This window comes from Lissotriton vulgaris, chromosome 8, assembly GCF_964263255.1.
Source record: "Lissotriton vulgaris chromosome 8, aLisVul1.2, whole genome shotgun sequence".
In the NCBI taxonomy this organism is placed as follows: domain Eukaryota; kingdom Metazoa; phylum Chordata; class Amphibia; order Caudata; family Salamandridae; genus Lissotriton; species Lissotriton vulgaris.
Window position 1 is genome coordinate 1,226,150,718 of NC_141696.1, and position 18,157 is coordinate 1,226,168,874.

At 47.3% G+C, this 18,157-nt stretch overlaps 1 protein-coding gene across 3 annotated transcripts in view; it reads right to left on the reverse strand.

Annotated features, from left to right (window-relative positions):
• Positions 1–18,157, reverse strand: part of PDS5B (PDS5 cohesin associated factor B) — a 772,490-nt gene that overhangs the window by 736,991 nt on the left and 17,342 nt on the right. The gene's annotated exons all lie outside the window — the stretch shown is intronic.

An 18,157-nucleotide genomic window follows, 5' to 3' on the forward strand; every position in this document is an offset into this window, starting at 1 on the left:
ATCCCTTCTCGCCAACAACATTTCTCTAGTCAAATGCATACTTGGAATTTTCTAAAAACGTTCCTACCCTCAGGACTAGTGATCTTCACTAAACTTCCATCCCCTTCAGTGAAGCTACAAATGTGATTCAAATGAGGACCCTTCCATTGTAACCCCACATTCCAACGGGCACCTTCTGTTTTGGAGAACTGTGTTCAATTTACGGACAATATGGATACAAATTTACAGCAGGTCATATTGAAAGTACACCCAGTCACCACAAGAACAGTATTAGCAACTGCCTAGCTGATAGAGAGAAAACACTACAAATAGACCATTATGATTTCCCTTTAGTGACAGTTTTATTGTTAGTTAAGAAACAAGACAATTAGTAATATGAGTGTATTAATACAGCTTTTGCTCCTCTTCTAAGCGTAATTTTGTTTCCGTATGAAGCAGAATGAAAATATTAGACGCTTAGATGCCTGTAATAACTATATAAAAGCTTGGAAATTAAAAATACACTTTTTTAAGTTCTAGAGCTACAGCAGACTTTTATTTCGTTTTAAAAAAATTCACGTGGCTTATTGTTTCTGTTGATAGGGGTTTAGAGTAGTATAATGGGGTACTTTCCTGCAAACTCAAAGTGGCAGGTGCCACACTTTTAAGATCCCTCCCCGAGGTCCACAAGTGACCCCACCTGTTGGCTTGCCTACTAGGTCCCTCCCCAGAAATGAAATCGTTCCATGTGACCCGACTAAGAAGCACCACCCTGACCAACAAATACAGTGGCCCCTGGACTGGAAGTGATTTCATTCGACCCTAACCCATAACAATGGTTTCACTCTAGGCACTGTCCAGTAGTCACACCTCGGAAATATTTCCTGCTGTGGAGAAGTTACAATCAACAATCACAGTGGAACCAAAGCAGTCTTTTTTACCTCCTCACCGAAAAGGGGTAGCATCTAGCATCACCATGTAGCCAAAAACTCGTACAAAATGCCAGCTGAAGGTTATACAAGGTGTTTGAGAGCAAACCCTATACCCCTCTTCACTGAAATGTCAGCTTCAGATAGTAGCCTCTACTGTAAATTAGATCTGGCAGAAAAGCACGGCGGGGAAGGGCACCCACTTATGTACCACAAATTGCAAAATTACGTCTTTTACACTGTATACAAAAGAAGATGATAATCAAATGTATTGTGCCTAAAGTAGTAAGAAGACCAAAGAGAGACCAAGAAAGATAAAATGCGGAGAAGACACAATGAAATGCAAACTATGGCGGTAAAAACTTTTTGTTTTCAATAGTATCTGAAACTTTATAATGTACCTTTACAATTTTTCCGAAAAAAAATGTATATCGCTTTAGAGATTACAGTAACAATTTGTTTGAAAAATTATTTTACTATAAGAAATAACTGAAGTGTTGAAGACACCTGATAAGGTTTAGCATCTCAGAGGTATGCCATTCATTTGTATATTTGATTTCACATTTTGCGGGTGTCAAGCAAGTCAGTCGATGAAAAAAGTGTGGATTTAATTGTGTTCAAGACGGTTGTCGCAACGTACTTACCTACAGACATCAGAGGCCAAAGTATTATTTAATCATTTTCTTTCCAACGTATTAAAAAAAATAGACATGCAATAGCAATACACTGTATTGAACAGAATGTGTTACTGTGTGGTGGCTGGGGAATCGCTTAAGTGGTTCTGCCTGCAGCAGCAGTAATGAAAAACGTATTTTGATGCATCAAATGTAGCTTTGACTTTAGACATAATCCAAGTGTTTTCGTTAACAAAAGGACAGGGGCTGCTTTGGAGGTTTTACAAAAAGCTGTGCATGTAATGATGTTCTTCCAGATTGTGCTCCTAAAATGCAAGTGTGGTTGGCTTTTGAGAATTACATATTTTTATGTGTAAAGGGTGGTCGGTTTATTAATTCTGTAAAGAATGGTTTATCTATCACCAGCCTAAATCAATACATATTACCTCAGCCAAAAAGGGTATTTGAATTCATTATTTGTTTTACACAAGACATTCGTGTTACAAATTGGTCAACACAAGAAGTGGTGGAATATATTGAGTAAGTCAAATAATAGGGCAAATGTTAGTAGCACTAGATAGTTTAGTAGCTTTAGAGTGCCTGGTTACGTCAACGGAGTGTCCCCGCGCTAGGAATTCTTCCTCCAGGTCGAGTCCCCCCGGGGGATCTTTGTAAAAAAAAAAAATGTTTGAAACACGTGGGTTCCACATTTATTCTTTGCTAGAATATAAATTAGATCCATATAGCAGGAGATGCTGTGCACATGCTTAAATATTTATGCATTATATTTCAAAAAGGGGTTCATTATAAAATTAAAATTGAGAAAAAATTGAGGTCATATTAAACATAAGACTTGAGGTTATTGAGCCCCATATTTAAAAAGCCCCACTGATTAAAAAAAATAAAAATAGGACAGTAAAGATTCAATCCTAAATAAAACCCCTTGACGACTGAAAGGTGACAAATTTCCTAGGCACCATACTAAAGACTATAAAAAACAAAGACTCTTATCAGACAACACAGTTCAATTATGCAGATAGCAAAAAAAAACTAAGCAGTACATAGAACGTTATAAGAGTTTTGATGTAAGTGAATCCAGTACACCAACAGGTTGTAGGTAAGCAATAAGTCAGTTTATTGCAGCACAGATAAATACAGGTCAGTAACCGATCTGGCCAATACACAAACTGCCAGATTGTAGAACAGGGAAAGACATCATAGGTGGAACACATTGAACAATCTAGAAGTCTAACATAGAAGAGGCTAAGCAGAATACAACATATCTTCCCCCCTAATAAAATAAACAAAACAACAGAAAATAAAAGAAACAAAAGAGCAAAAAGAACCATCAGTGAATGTAATCATTCAAGTAAACTGGGGGATGATGGGAGCAGAGACTCCTCAAACTGACACTTGGAGGAGGTAAGTCAACGGGAACAGAAACAGAGGAGCCAGCAACAACGGCATCATCAGAGGAAGAAATTGAAGAGTTACCACACAAAGAAGTTGAGGCATCACCACTACCCACCTCCCCCCGTACAAGAGGCAGAGAAGAGACATCGGAGTTGTAGGAAGACAAAAGGTAACCATTGCAGCTCTTATCACACATATCAACAGCAACCCCTTTGGAAACAGACCCAGTCCCACTTTTGGAACTATTTTCACCCTTTTGATAAAGAGCCACCCTCCGGTAGTTCCATTTTTCACCATTGTCAAGTAGCACAAAATGGGGAAAAGCCTTCTTTACTGAGTAAGGGCCCCTAAACTTGGTAAGACCCTTGGAACAACGGCCTGGCTTGACTTTGACAAGATCCCCAGTTGAAATCGGTGAAGAAAACATGTTAGGAGAAGAAACCATATCATTAGGATGTCTCAACCAAGAGGGTGTCAATCTCGACACCGGAGGACGACCACGCATCAACTCAAAGGGAGACTTTTCTCCATGTTTATGAGGGGTAGAGCGATAAGCCCACACAAGTTCCTGGACACGCTCATTTGAGAAACGCCCAGAAGCAACACACATTTGAATCACACCCTTAACAAGACTATTAACTCTCTCACACAAACCATTGCTTTCAGGATTGTACAAGCACGTACGGTGATGCTCTATACCGCACTCACGAACAAAAGAAGCCATTTTAGCAGAGGTCAATTGAGTGCCGTTGTCGGTAATCAACACTGAGGGAAAGCCCTCATCAACAAAAACACACTTTAAGAACGAGATGGTGGAGTCAGTAGTGATTTCCTTCATAATATGAACAGCCAACCACTTAGAAAAACAATCGATTACTACGACAGCGAAACGCTGATTGGTAGGCAATTCATTCATTGGGCCAATGAAATCAAGGCAAATACTATGCCAAGGTAGATTTTTAAAAGAAATGTTCCCAATAGACCGAGAGCCTACAACCTTGAGGCGTTTCTCACCCTCCTTACAGAAGCTACAGTTAACCACACAATCCACAGCATCAGAGTCAATCAGAGGCCACCAAAAATTTTCTTTCACACGTCTTTGAGTGAGGGTCTGCCCTAAATGACCCTCGTGGGCTAAGTTAAGAATCCTGTTCCTCAAAGCATAAGGGGGAATAAACCGATCACCCCTCATTAAAACATTCTTGCCAGATAGCGACAACTCATCCAAAATTTTGAGAAAAGGCCTAACCGAAGGCTCGACAGTACTCTCTCTTCTGGGCCCTTTGACAACAAGATTAACAACAGCCTTCAAGACAGGATCCTCCTCCATGCCCTTAGACTATTCTTCCGCAGAGAATGAACCCTCACCCAAGAATAAAACATCTTGCAGGCAAGCAACAGCAGCATCATCCTCTATGACAACCGGTGATCCAATAGGTTGTACAGGAAGACGAGACAAGCAGTCCGCTTGGACGTTCCTCCAGCCATGAACAAATTCTACATCAAACTGATAGTCTTGAAGACGAGAGGCTAATCTGGCTAACCTAGGTGAGCCCTTACCAGTGCCCCCAGGAGCCAAGACATTAAGTAGAGGTTTGTGATCCGTGCGGAGGACAAATCGAGAACCCCACAAGTACGTTCGAAAATAGCCTACTCCCCAAGCAGCAGCAAGAGCCTCCCGTTCAATGACTGAATAATTTAATTCAGACGCAGTCAAAGGTCGAGATGCAAAAGCTATGGTTCTCTCCTCCCTGCCATGCTTTTGGAGAAGAACCGCACCTAGGCCAATTCCACTTGCATCAACCATCAATATAGAAGAGCAACTGGTGTCAAACGGAGTAAGCACCTTAGCATGTGAAATTTCAGCTACCTTAGTCTCTAACCCACTTTTTTGTAGTTCCTTCATGTACTTTTCGCTTTCTTCAACTATTTTGGCCAATTCAATCACCACTTTCAGAGTAGGATTCTTGGCAGCCCATAAACGTTCCTGTATTTTGCGATTATTCGCCTGCACTATGAGCTGATCTCTAATGAGTTTGTCTGCCATATGGCCAAAATTACATTTAACAGATAATTCGCGCAAACGCGCGACAAAATCATCGATGCTCTCATCCTCAAGCTGCTTGTTTTTATAAAACTTGTATCTCTGTAACACTAAATTTTCCTCTTTCCCAAATCTTGTCAGATTGTAGAACAGGGAAAGACATCATAGGTGGAACACATTGAACAATCTAGAAGTCTAACATAGAAGAGGCTAAGCAGAATACAACAGTTTTCATATATTTTTTTCTATGTTATATGTTAACACAGTGGGAATCCATTCACACGATAATAGTCTAAGTAGTAAGCACATTGGAAAATACAGGTACCTCTAATGATTTAAGCAGCTCCCAACATATTCCTCAACGTAAAAAAATATAGGCATCCTTAGGTAGCCATTCATTTTTTACTATGCCTAGGAAAAACTAGAACCCTGCATGAATGCATTCAATTATATTATACTGTAATTGCATTTATATAGGACTTACACCCGTAATGAGATAATGATGCGCTTTACGACGAGTACCCGCCTACAACAGATTCTACGATTAGCGGTTACTCTAATGGTTATTATTGGTTATGGGGATTAAAAAGTGTGCTCTCAAGAAAAGCCTTACGTGCATGTATTCAAGATTCCTTGAAGTTCATTGAGAGAAGTTAAGTGATCTTGATTCTTTTTCAACCCTGCCTTCTCCCTTTGTCACGTTTTCAGTATTTCTCTTCTAGCTTCTCCCCCCCCCCCCACCCCCACCCCCCGTGTGTTTTTTTCTCTGTTGCTCAGGGTCATAGTTAGATGAGGAAAAATGTGTGCGATCTCCAAAAATGACTGGCCGCGAGTCCGACCTGCAAGCCCCGACTCATATTAAACACGGAGGTACCTCCACTACATATTTAAAATCTATCCAGGAATTTTAATGGGCTGAATAACAAATTAAAGAGAGAGAGACAGCCCTACAACATGCCAAACACCATTCTGCAGACTTTTTTTCTTTTTCTTTACAAGAAATCCATTTTATGGATAGCCACTGCAATTTCCTAGGTAGGCATGGATACACCATGTCTTTCACACAGTCTTCGCCTCGGGCTTCTAAGTGGTAGAGGTTCTTCTGCACAAACCCTTGCCACTTACTGTTGAGCAAACCAAGACTGATGATCTAGGTTGCAATGTCCTGGTGACTGGCATCGTGCATGGCCAGGGGTGGGCAACAATAAGGGTATATGCACTACATCTCTCTTGGATGAGACACTACAAACAATCACGTCCGTCCTAACTAAGCTGACAGTCAACAAGCTTGTTTTGGGAGAAAATGTTGATAACGTTATGGACAAAAGCAGAAAGACATGGCACCTCCAGCTATCAGCCTCACACCAGACATTCAGATTGCCTGATTGGTTTGCTTAACTGAGAACAGGTGATATATGGTGCATTTGGAACTGGGAGGACCAAGGCTTCATTTCTGAGGCTGCTCCCCGCAAGTCATTAATGAGATTGGACTACTTCTACGTCCCAGAGGCGGACATACATTATGTAGCAGAGGGAAAAACTCTTGTGCATTTTTCACAATTCTACAGCTACTTATTAAGGCATATCCGGGAACCTCTTAAAGAACCTCTTAAAGACCGTTCAGTAGACCTCCCAGAATTTAAGCCATCAAAAGCGAAACTGAAACTAGATCCACTGACTAGAAAGGGTTTGTCTTGAAATTACTGCTCTCTGCCTACGGTGCTGTTGACCCAAGAATTCTAGGCGATGAAGAGGGAAGGCCAAGATTCCGCACCCACACGACGGGCTTCATGCTAGACAGCATGAACGGCTGACGTGGACCCACACACGCCGCGGCTGTGCTTCCTGCTTCCTCTTGCCCTGTAGACACGCCCACGTGAACAGAACGCCGCCACTGCCGTTCCCTCGTTAGATGCTGGAGCCGAGCCGTGTTCGGGAAACTGTTCTGCGGGACCAAACGGGGTCTCTCGGAGTATTTCTGCTTTCCTTGGAGGTAAAGGCTGAGCGTTGTGTGAATTCGCTCTGCCCTGCGCTCTGCCCTGCCCTCTGCCCTGCCCTCTGCCCTGTCCTACTGACAAACGAAGATAACGGTGTGACGGAAGTGCCGGAAGTGTTTGCAACACAACGCTGCTGTTTCTGCTCTGCACCCTGCCATATGGAGTGACTGAAGTGCTTGAAATACTGCTGGCAACTACAAAGGCGAACTACCGGGAAACCGGGGGCACTGGTTGTTAGACGCTGGTCGCTGGACGTCGGTCCGTTCTGAGAGGTAAGGCGCACTGGGTTTTTATCCAGTTCGCGCTCGCTGTGCTCGCATTGTGCCCTCCTCTGAGACTCCTCGCTGGTGCGTTGTTGGTTAAGCTGGTTGCAAAGCTCTGAAAACTGCAAGGGGGTGAAGGGGTAAAGCAACGCTGCTGTCCCTGCTCGGCGCCTGCCTTGTCAGCTGCTATATGGACTGATTGAAGCTCCTGTAATACTGCTGGCGCCGCTGCACCTTCGACGGCGAATAACTGGAAACTGGGGGCATTGGTCACTGGACGCTAGTCGCTGGGCGCTGGTCTGCTGGTCTACTTGCGAGGTAAGGCGCGCTGGGTTTTACCCAGTTCGCGCTCGCTCTGCTGTACCGCGCCCTTCCTTGCCACTCCTCACCGATGCACTGACTGTAAATCTGATTGTGATTGCAAAGCTTTCAAAAACTGTGAAGGGGCAATGCTGACTCTCCCTCCTCATACCCCATGAACCTTGCTCCTCGCTTCCTCACTTAGTAGCGATCTGAAAAGCTGTGAAATTTTCCAGAGTATAGGCCAGTGTATTTAAAATCCCACGTTTCAGATGGCGGCAAGAGTGAGGGGTAAACAGTCCAACTTTCAAAAAGAGAGAGTTTCCCAGAATTACAGAAAGGACTGGGTATAGAACAAGCAAAAAAGGGGTTTCCTTTCTGTATGGCTAACTTCTAGTTTGTGACCAAAAGGACTGCACACTAATGTAACTTTTTTAGTGTTATAGAGTGACACAGATAATTAGATCTGCACAAAACCTAAGGTATCTTTTGTTTCACAAATTTTATTATAAAAGAACATATGAATTCATTTGCTACATTGATTTCTCTAAAAACATTGCATTAGTTCAAAATATATCTAATGCGCACAATTTAAGTGCATTTGTTACAGTTAAATAAACATTCAATACAAAACAATAAACATATAAAGCAAGTTTTAACAAAACATTATGACTAAAAAGAAGTCGCAGAAAGTCCATTGTCGAAGCGTTTCGGTGCAATGTTTTTAGAGAAATCAATGTAGCAAATGAATTCATACCCCTTTTTTGCTTGGGTAAACAGTCCAAGCCAGAGCTGGGAAAGGAGGTTAAGCTCCCAATTCCGATCAAATCTCCATCAACCACAAAAGGAGAGAGAAAAAACAAAAGGAAAAATCAATAAAAGGAAGCCCTAAAACAGAAGGCATTGGAATCCACTGACTTATACAGAAAAAATAAGTATAATGTGTTAAGGAAACAGGCTGGGGATGAAGACAACGAGGAAAATGATCAAGAGGAAGGTGGAGAAGATGAAGATGTAGAGAGCCTGACCTTGTCTGAACTATCTGCAGAATTGAGCTTGCTTGCTGTTGGCGACAAAGAAGAGGAAGGTGCGAAAGACAAGGGAACAAGAATGGACCAGGGGGGTAAAAATATGGAAAAAATACGGACAAAAAGGTTAATGCTGCTAATATGTCCCCTACTACCCCCAAACAATACCCTCTCTTTTCAAAACCCCTTTTACAGCAGGGACAGTCTTCAAGCACTCCTACACATGGGGGGTTAAAGCAGGGGAGTACAAGTGTCATTTTAGAGCATGATGTCTCCAACACTGGAGGTAAAGTAAGCAGCCCCACAACGCAAAAGATATCGACAAGGCTAGAAGATGCTGCATTACCCACACCAACGGTTCCAACTGCGATCTCCTCCAATACTCCCCTTTCCTCCCATCCTCTGCTGCCATCGGCTATAAGCCCAAGCCCAAGCACAGGCCCAAGCAACAAGCAAACCATGATAGTTCCAAGTCAAGCCCTAAGCCTAGAAGCCTCCCTGATCTCCCAAGATGACGGCTTGCTTGCTCTTACGAGTGCTACAAAAGCAAACACAATGGAAGATATCCTAGTTACTATCCTCCAGGAACTAAGAGACTTTAAATCCTCTCAGGCTCAGGAAATTTCACTCTTACACAGCAGGCTTACAAAGATGGAGGAGTGCCTTGGCAACATTCCTTTGAGGGTCTCTGAAGCCGAAGTTCGGATATCTTCTCTAGAGGACTCTTTAACTACAATTCAGAAAAATCTTGTGGAGGCTAATAGAGAGAAATCCCACTTAGAGGAAAAGCTCCAGGACCTTGAGAATTATAATAGGAGATCTAATCTACGACTTGTAGGCATACCAGAGGGCCTTGAAGATAAGGATGTAGTCAGGTGGACAGATTCTTTATTGAAAAAAAGCTATCCCTGAGCTGCAAGGTGACAAGACTATTACAAGGGCGCACAGAATCCCTGCACATAAACCGAATAATTTGAAATACCCCAGTACAATTCTGCTTAATTTTTCAGACTTTAGGGTAAAAGAAAAAATTCTAAATACCGCATTTTCTAAAAGAACTTTTAACATGGAGGGGGTGAATAATTTTCAAATTTTTGGTGACAAGTCGGTAGCATCTGCTCACAGACGCAGGGACTTTGTGAAGCTCATCGACTCCTTTAAGAGCAAGGGAGCCCAAGCCATGATAGTGCAGCAATCGAAACTCAAAGTCTTGGCTAAAGGAAAAAAATGTATATTCTCGGTCCTACACGAAGCCCAGACATTCCTCGACGGCCTCGGGGGTTAATTAAATAAGCTGCTGAATTTTGCCGAAGTTACTATTACCTTAGGGCGGACACTTGATGGAAACAGGAAGTACACAAGGATGCAATGAGATGGCATCCAAAAAGAAGACACAACAGAGAAGGACGGAAGTGGGACACTGGGGTCTCCGTCCACTCAAGGGGGGAGTGAAGGGGGGGGGGGTCGCAAGGGGGAAAAAAAGAGTTCAAATGCAATATTTGCTTTTCAGACTTTAATGATTACGGTATGAGCAAGGTTATTCTTCTATTTTCTTTTTTTTTCTTCATCCTGCACAAATAATATCTTGCACTCGTCACTTTTGTCCATAGGGATCATGATAAGATGACAAGACCCTATAAGTATATCTGCCTATTTTGCACTAGGGGGGCTTAAACCTTCAAGCCCGTGCTGCTATTTGTACCATCTTGCTGCTTATCTGCATATTTGCACATACAATGGTATTCTATTTCGATCTGATGATATTATATATTTATACGGTCTATTTTTTTATATAAGAAAAGATTTTACAATGCGTTGTCTATCTTCATGTCTTGCATAATGAATGGTATGTCTCCTCAAATAACATCACCTTACACTTTTGCTGCCCGCTTGCATATTTGCACATTAAAATTTAGATTCTTCATGTATTGCTCTTTACTGTTTTATAGATATATATTATTTATCAGTTATATATGTTGCTGCTGCTGATTGCACATTTTTCCATTTGCATACTTGCATATTAGCTGAGGGTTACGTCCAATATCTTGATCATCAAATAACATGGTGAAATGTATTTCTTTAAATGTTAATGGCCTGAATAACGTTCGTAAAAGGAACGCTATTGAGTGCTGGTTGAAAAACCTTGTACCAGACGTCATCTATTTGCAAGAAACCCATCACAAAGATCAGGCAGAATCAGCTAAACTCTTTAAAAGCTGGGTGGGCTATAACATATCTGCTCCTGCCGGGATGGCCCAGAGAGGAGTTTCCATATTAATAGGGAGACATGCAGGTTTTAATCTTGAAGGGACGTGCATAGACCCCAGAGGTAGATGGGCAGTTGCACACGGTAAATTAAACAATGTTAATGTTATCCTTGCCACAATCTATGCACCAATTTTTGACAACCCTCAAGCTATTCTACAGGTTAAGCAGGCATTAACCGGTCTTTCTGGGCGAATAATTTGGGGGGGCGATTTTAATCTATTACAAAACTCTTGATTTGTTTCTTCCAAGAAAGACCGCCGACAGAATAAACCCCAAGTTGCCTTAGCTGTCCAAAGTTGTAAAATTGACCTAGATGTTACTGACCATTGGCGTAATTTAAATCCTACCAAGCGAGAGTATACATGCCACTCCGCAAAATATAATTCTGCGTCAAGGCTAGATTTTTTTCTATCATCCCATGACCTAGAATTATACAACTACGCCCATCTACCTAACGCTTTTTCAGACCACGCAGCTCTTTGCATGGAGGTCAATTTGGGGAATTATGAAGCAAGACCTACAAGTAGATGTTTTTTTAATAAACTTAACCTTCTTGACCAACAATGGTGCACGGATATTAACGAAAAGATAGAGCATTTTTTTTTACACAGAACAGAGGTACAGCCCCATTGAATATAATCTGGGATGCATTTAAAGCCACTTTACGTGGAATAATTACATCTAAAGAAATTCCCAAGCTTAAGGCAAGAAGGGATGAGAAAACCAAACTCCAAACTGAACTTTCGCAGGCAACCCAAGAGGACTACAGGGTCAGATCTATGATCTCCAGACAAAAAATCCACGAGGCGAAGCGCAAAATGAAGGATTTTTATTATGATTTAGGTGAGACAAATAGTAATTCACAAGCACAAAAGATTGATAAGGAGAGTGATTATACAGGAAAGCTGCTGGCCTGGCAATCTAAAGAAAAGCAGGTGCGTAATAGAATAGATCAGCTAACAGATCCCACCACTAAAATACACTTCCATCAGTGGGCTGTTTTTAAAACACTATGAGGGGATATATCAAGCGACTGAGGGGGCTACACCTGACTATCATGGAATTTCTACAACCACTTGAAATACCTAAAATAGATGCGAAGGGTAAGAATTACCTTACACAGGATTTTACATTATTAGAATTAGATGAAGTGATAGAGTTCTTCCCCAATGGCAAGGCCAACGGTGAGGATGGCCTTCCCTTGAATTTAAAAAAAAATTTGGGGGAACATTACGTAAGGAACTTTTGAAATTAATGAATAACTTACTTCAAGTAAGTCCCCCACCGGACTCCTTTCATGCAGCAGTGGTGGTCAGTATTTTAAAAAAAGGAAAGGACAACGAAAATATAAATTCATACCGACCGATTAGCCTTCTGAATACAGATTACAAAATGTTTACAAAACTTTTAGCAAACAGATTAAATAAAATAGTAGGATCTCTGGTAGCCCATGATCAGTGTGGTTTTATTGCAGGCAGGCATCTCCATTCCAACACTACATTTTTACTGGAGGTACTAGATTATTTTAAAACTAATAAGGTGAAGGCTCAAATTTGATTTTTAGATGCAGAGAAAGCCTTCGATCTAGTGTCCTGGGATTGCCTGTTATCAAATTTTTTTTTCAAAACCATTTTTATTAGAGGGTCAAGCAAGTGCAGGCACAGCCCTCCACAATCAGGAGGAGACTGTCAACAGCAAAGATGAAAAGGCACATTTATGGCATAGCATCGAACCCCTCGTATACAGCAATTTTCAAAACATTCAGAACACACAGCCACCCACCAACCCCCCAGAACTCCCCCCAATCCCCAACTACTGCCCACCCCTTATCCCACCCTAACCCTGTGCACGTGACCATTAAGCAACCAGAATAGAAGAGGGATAGATGTGGGGCCGGTCAGCGGCCTAAGGTGCAGGGTCCACATCTTGAGGCAATGCATCGTCCATGTCCATAGGAGGGTCGAGGGGGAGGCCCCTATAGTCCGCCCACCGCTTCCATATTTTGAAATGCTTGCGGGGGCACCCCCGAGCCTCAAAAACAGGCTGCTCCAGTCCCATGATGAAGTCCAGGCCTGCCTTCCATGCACCAAGAGGAGGGGCTCGTTCGCTCTTCCAGGCCTGCGCCAGGTCCCTCTTTGCCACCACCAGTCCCAACAGCAGTAGGTGGCGCTTGTAGACGTTGCCCCCAATGTTCTCCAACACATGCAAAAGGCCCAACCGGGGTGTACGGGGCAAATCCCATCCCAACACCTCAGACAGGCAACCCCAAACCCCAGCCCAAAACCGAGTCAACCGCTCACAAGACCATACAGTATGAAAGAGGGTGCCCCTCTCCGAACCACACCGCAGACACTCCGGGTTGGCAATCAGACCCGCCCGCCACAGTCGCTCCCTCGTAAAATAAGCTCGGTGCAGATATTTAAATTGTATAAAGCGGAGGCGGACTGCAATGGCCGTCCCCCGGGGGGATTCCAGGGCTTCGCGCCAATCGTCTTCGTCCAAGGGGCCGACATCGGCTTCCCATAGGGCCTTTAGTGTCAGGAGCGAGGGGGAGCAGTGCGTGACCAGGGATCGGTAGATCTGGGAGACTTTTTTATCACCCAAGTCACCCATAAACAGCTTTGCTTCTATGGGACTGAAGTCTGGGAGCTGCTCCAGCCCTACCAGGCTAGGAGTAAGGGCGTGGCGGAATTGGAGGTAGCGAAAGAACTGGGACCTGGGCATGTCGAACTCAGTGCTGAGCTCCTGAAAGGATTTAAGAGTGGTGCCGGAGAGGACATGCCCCAGGGACGAAATCCCCGATTGCGTCCCAGCCGTCAAAGCCCTGCAGCGACGCCAGCGCCGGCAGCAGGCCGTTACGCCACAGCGGAGTCTCCGCCGTAAGTTTGCCCCACCACCCCATGCGGTGTAGAGCCTTCCGCCAAACGGCAAACACTAACTGGGTCACGCGGGGGAGCAGCCGTCTCCTCCTGGCCGAGTACAGCAGAGTGTGGAGAGAGGCGCCGTCCATCAGAATGTGCTCCAGGGCATAGGCCGGGTCACCACGGTCCCCATACCACCACTCATTGAGCACCAGGAGATGAGAGGCCTGATAGTAGGACAGCATATCCGCGGTAGCCAAGCCACCGCAGTAGGTAGAGAGGAAGCACGTACGGAGCGCCACTCTAGAGGCACCTCCAGCCCACAAGAACCTGCCTAACACCGAGTCAACACTGCGAAACCACTGCGGGTCAATCGGGTATGGATGGTTCTGCAGCTGGTAAAGAAGACGAGGCAAGGCCACCATTTTGAAAATGGCCGACCGGCCATATATGTTAAGGGGCATACGTGTCCACGTTTTGATGTCCAGTTGGACCCGGTCCCAGACCGGCTGAATGTTCCGGCCCCACGCCACCGTAGGCGAGGCAGAGAGAAAGACTCCCAGGTACTTCACTCCCTCCACTGCCATCCGAAGGGAGGCTGCCCATGGAAGGTCCATCACGCCATCACCCAGCACCCAGAGAGTCGATTTGCGCGGGTTAAGATAGAGTCCCGACGCCTGGCCGAAGCCCTGCATCAACTCCAGAACCCGGGGGCCAGTAACTCGGAGGTCGGTCATAAAGAAGAGCACGTCGTCCGCATATAAGGCAACGCGATCCGTGTGATCCGAGCCCCAGACGAAGCCCCGATACAGCGCGTCAGCGCGGACCCTAGCAGCCAGCGGCTCCATGGCCAGCGCAAATAGGTAGGGAGAGAGTGGACACCCCTGACGTGTGCCTCGGGTAACCGGGAATCGTGCAGAGGCCGCCCCCGATATCCGCACCGAGGCAGTAACCTCCGTGTAGAGCAAGCGGACGTAGGAGATGAAAGTCGGGCCAAGGTTCAACAGCGGTAGAAGAGTGAATAGGAAGGTCCAACTGACTGAGTCAAAGGCGCTGTCTATGTCGGCCAGCAACAACGCCGCCTGGTCCTCTGAGGCACTGATAGCATCAATCGCCGCCTGCGCCCGCCGAATGTTGTGCCGCGTCGCCCGGCGCGGCATAAAGCCAGCTTGATCAGGATGTACGAGGGCAGTGATGTGTGGAAGCAGGCGGTTCGCGAGTGCTTTGGCCAAGAGCTTGGCCTCAAAATTAATAAGGGAAATAGGTCGGTAGGAGTCGTGGCGGTCCGGGGGTCGCCCCGGCTTCTGGAACACAACGATCTCAGCATGCCGCCAGTCCGGCGGGAGGCGGCCCTGCCCACGCGCTGCCTCCAATGCACGTAGGTAATGCGGCCCCAGCTGCAGATGGAATTTTCGATAGAACTCACTGGGGAAGCCGCTTGGTCCAGGCGCTTTGCCCACATTCAATTGACCTAGCGCGTCTCCAAGTTCCTCCGCCGTCAGAGGGAGGTCAAGAGCGTCCCGCACCTCATCTGACACCGCAGCCGGGGGGACCAAGGCAAGATAGTCGGCGATGGCGGCGGGAGCAAGAGCCTCCCGGGAGGCGTACTGACCCCTATAGTAATGCGCAAAGCTTGCGGCCAGAGTGGCCGGGTCCGTGATAGCCACACCCGCAGCGTCTACAAGGCCTGGGAGCGTAAGAGGCTGCAAGGTTTGTTGACATAGTCGATGAAGCATCTTGCACGATTTGTCGCCCCACTGATACACCCGGCTACGGGTGGCCAGCCACGCTTGTCGAGCCTCATTCAATAAGATTGCAGAGTGCGTCCGCTGCGCCTGCAGGAGTTGTCGCAGGGAGATGTCATCCGCCGCAGTTCTGTGGCGCGCCTCTAGTTCCTCCACCCGTTCCGCCGCCACGGCTATGCCCTCTAACCGCGCCCGGCGAGCCGACGAGCACCATGCTAGATCGACACCCCGCAGCGTGGGTTTCATGGCTTCCCAAACTGTCACCGCGTCCACCCCCACATCTAGATTATCCTGCCAGTACTGGGCAATAGCGCCACGAATATGCTGGGAGTAGTCGGGTCGCTGCAGATGCCACGTGGACATCCGCCATCGGAAGGGCTGGCGCGGTCTATGTAGGTCTATCTGGACCGCCACCGGGGAATGGTCGGAGAGCCCGCGAGGCCGAATCGCCGCCCCTTTCACTCTGGCAAGGTAGGCCCGTGGGACGAAGACATAGTCTAGGCGCGAAAGGGAGCCATGTACCGCTGAGACGTAAGTGTACTCGCGGCGCTCCGCGTGTAAATGCCGCCATACATCAGCCCAACCCAATACATCCAACATAGCGCCCAGCCGCGTAGGAGCGGGGACAGGCGCCACCCCAAGACTCCGCTGCCGGTCCACAGCCACATTCACCACATCATTCCAATCGCCGCCAATCACCGCCAAAGAATCAGGGAGTTCAGCCCATAGAGCGAATAACCGTTCAGCCAGAGCCCATTGCAGAGGGGGGGGGAGCATACACACACCCAAACACCACCGGCTCCACACCAACTCTCCCTTGGATGAACACGAAGCGCCCCTGAGGGTCTAGCCACTGGCGCTCGTGTGTGTACGACAGGCGCCTATGAACAAGAACAGCTACCCCCCTGGAGCCCCTGGCAAACCCGGCATGGAACACCTGGTGGAAACCAAAGCGCTGGAGACTTAGGGCCTTCGTACCAAGCATATGCGTTTCTTGGAGCATGAGCACGTCTGCAAGATCCCTTTTGGCCCAGCGTAGTACCGCCCCCCGTTTTATCTTATCCAAGAGACCCCGGACATTCCAGCTAAGAATGTGCATAGCGGCGCCAGAAGGCGCCAAGCAAGGGACATCAGCCATCATCTCGATACAGCAAACCCCACACACCCCGGCCCCCGGCCCAGGCCCCTACCCCCACCGTAGCATAGGTCAGAAAGATCACGTGCACCCCAACGAACAGTACCCCAGTTCCCATACCCCCCACACAGCCAACCCCCCCCGACACACCACCAAAACAACCCCGACCCCCCACCCCAATACCTCAAGAAACAATGAAGTACCTGTCGCGGCATACGGTAGTTAAGGCACAAAACAGAGCACCAAAAGTTAGGCATACCAATGGATCCCACTTACCCCTCAAGTACTAACCAAGCACACAACCCAAAACACGAACCTCCCCAACCCCAACAGCAGGAGGCAGCCCGCCAAACATGCCCACCCCCCCCCCCCCACCTCCATCAATAAGCATCAGCAATAACATCGCATATAGAGTGCATTGGTCCACATGAGTCCAGCTGAGGCCCGTAAAGGCCAAGTAATACTGCACCAGATCCGGCCTGGATCGTTGAACAGCGCTCCGCCGTGTCAGCAGGTGACCCCAAGCGAGAAGTAGATATCAGTAGAAGGGTCAGCCGTTGGAAGTCACGACCCCCCGCCAGAATGATCTGTCTCCGGCTGCGTGTCGCCCAAAAGAGGGTCCCGAGACAGGGATCTCCGCCTCGATCGGGACTTGCGGTGCCGCTTCCCTTTGGCCGGCTGTTCGCCCCGCTCCTGAGAAGAACTGCGGGAAGAGCCGGCGTGGAGCCCCGGCTGAACATGTGGGCGAAGCCGGACCGCCTCGTCGGTCCAAGCAAAGACGGCCTCCGGGGTATCAAAGAAGTGAGTCCTTGAGTTGAAAATGACCCGAAGGCGGGCCGGGTATAGCAGGGAGTACTGGAGTTTCAGGCCCCGGAGTCTGGCCTTGGCCGCCAGAAAGGAGTGTCGCTGCTGTTGAACCAACTTTGTATAGTCAGGGAAAATCATGATTTTGCAATTATCGAACTGCAGGGTGTCCTTGAGCCTCACCTCCCGGAGGATGACATCTCTGTCGTGGTAGTTCAGGATCCGGGCTATTATCGGGCGAGGCCGCTCTCCAGCCGGAGGCTTCTGTGTCAGGGCCCGATGGGCTCGTTCCACCACAAAACAGTTCGATAGGACGTCCGGGGGCAACCAGCTCTCCAGCCGCCGGGAAAGGAAGACGTCCATAGGCCCCTTCTCGCACCCCTCCGGAAAGCCCACAAAGCGGAGGTTGTTTCGCCGTGCCCGCCCTTCGGCGTCCTCCACTCGGAGCGCCAGGCCCCGCTGCGTCTGTTCCAGGTCGGCGACCCTCTTCTTCAGGGCACCCACATCGCCTTCCACCGTCGTGACCCGGGTTTCTGTCTCTGTGATGCGGGCCACCGCATTGCGGAGGTCTAGGCGCAGCAACATCACGTCGGCGCCCACCGCGCCGATCTTCGCGTCCAGCATGTCCCGGGATTGCGTGATGGCCGTGAGCAACGCTGCATTGTCCGGGCCGGCCGTCTGACTCCCTCTGGCCGCTCCAGCACCATTCCCCGGGCCAGCAAACTTGTCCATGGGCCCCGTCGTGGCCGCGGTGTGGCCGCCTCTGCCCCTCGTCAT